A 2,085-nucleotide genomic window follows, 5' to 3' on the forward strand; every position below is an offset into this window, starting at 1 on the left:
ACAAAACCAAAAGACAACCGACAGAATGGGAGAAAATATTTGCAAATGACATATCAGATAAAGGGCTAGTATCCAAAATCTATAAAGAACTTATCAGACTCAACACCCAAAGAACAAATAATCCAATCAAGAAATGGGCAGAAAACATGAACAGACATTTTTCCAAAGAAGACATCCAAATGGCCAACAGGCACATGAAAAAGTGCTCAACATCGCTCAGCATCAGGGAAATCCAAATCAAAACCTCAATGAGATACCACCTCACACCAGTCACAATGGCTAAAATTAACAAGTCAGGGAATGACAGATGTTGGCGGGGATGCGGAGAAAGGGGAACCCTCCTACACTGTTGGTGGGAATGCAAGCTGGTGCAACCCCTCTGGAAAACAGTATGGAGGTTCCTCAAACAGTTGAAATTAGAGCTACCATTCGATCCAGCAATTGCACTACTGGGTATTTACCCCAAAGATACAAATGTAGGGACCCGAAGGGTACATGCACCCCAATGTTTATAGCAGCAATGTCCACAATAGCCAAACTGTGGAAAGAGCCAAGATGTCCATCGACAGATGAATGGATAAAGAAGATGTGGTATATATACACAATGGAATATTATGCAGCCATCAAAAGGAATGAGATCTTGCCATTTGCAACAACGTGGATGGAACTGGAGGGTGTTGTGCTTAGTGAAATAAGTCAATCAGAGAAAGACATGTATCATATGACCTCACTGATATGAGGAATTCTTAATCTCAGGAACAAACTGAGGGTTGCTGGAGTGGTCGGGGGTGGGAGGGATGGGGTGGCTGGGTGATAGACATTGGGGAGGGTATGTGCTACGGTGAGCGCTGTGAATTGTGCAAGACTGTTGAATCACAGATCTGTACTTCTGAAACAAATAACGCAACATATTTTAAGAAAAAAGAAAAAGAAGAAGATAGCAGGAGAGGAAGAATGAAGGGGAGTAAGTCAGAGGGGGAGACGAACCAGGAGAGATGATGGACTCTGAAAAACAAACTGAGGGTTCTAGAGGGGAAGAGGGTAGGGGGATGGGTTAGCCTGGTGATGGGTATTAAAGAGGGCACATTCTGCATGGAGCACTGGGTGTTATGAACAAACAATGAACCATGGAACACTACACCAAAACAAATGATGTAATATATGGTGATTAACATAACAATAAAAATTAAAGTAAAAAAAAAGAAATGCAAGTCTTTGATTGAACTTACTCTGACAGAACTCACTACCTCCTCTAGTCTGAATTTGTGTGGGTTCTGATGGCTTACATTGTCCTTTTATTGAATGGCAGCATGTTACTTTGTAGATCCTGAGCTTACTCTGAATTTCACCCTGTATGATCTGCAGTGGATCCCTTGTTTTTGCCTGTCTAGCATTTACTTCTCCCCCTCAGGTCTTCCTGGGGAGACACCTCTGACTCTTGTCTGTGTGGTTCAGCTTTAGGGATGGCATGTGAGCTACTCACTCTCAGAGACTGGATTATGTAGATGGGCACAGGATTGTGAGATACTGGGGAAAAGGTGTTCCTTTTCTGCTACAGATCCTTGGCATAAAATGAGGGCAGACTGGCTGGGGGCCATCTTTGTTCATGTCCTTGCTGAGAACGAACACAGCAGAATGCAGGGCTCTGAGGGAATGAGACAGTTTCCAGATGACAGCATTTGAGCACCTGCAGAGAGCCATGCCTGAATCTGTTGGTCTTTTCAACTGTAAGAGCTAGAAAATTCCTCCTATTGCTTAGTCATTTGATTTTCATTTCCACTTACAGATCCAAGTGTTCCTGACTTATACAGGACCATAGAGAAGACTTACATTTTCTCTCACGTGTTAACCTTTCCAGTGTTTCAAGTTAGCTGTCCCATCTTTCCATGCCTTCCCCTAGCACCCCGGAATGCAGGATGTAGGGCCATCCAGTCAGTCCAGCCCCCCCCATTCAATTCTTCCCTCAGTCTCAATGCCAAATACGTGCCATGAAGTTCAGTTAGTGCCTGAGGGCTCAGAACATTCCTGGTTCAATACACTTTTTACCATGCTGTCCTCTGTAACTTTTTCCTCAGCTCCCAACTC

This window comes from Callorhinus ursinus, unplaced genomic scaffold (genome assembly GCF_003265705.2).
Source record: "Callorhinus ursinus isolate GAN/ISIS: 27379988/994484 unplaced genomic scaffold, GSC_fseal_2.0 scaffold26, whole genome shotgun sequence".
Taxonomy (NCBI): Eukaryota; Metazoa; Chordata; class Mammalia; order Carnivora; family Otariidae; genus Callorhinus; species Callorhinus ursinus.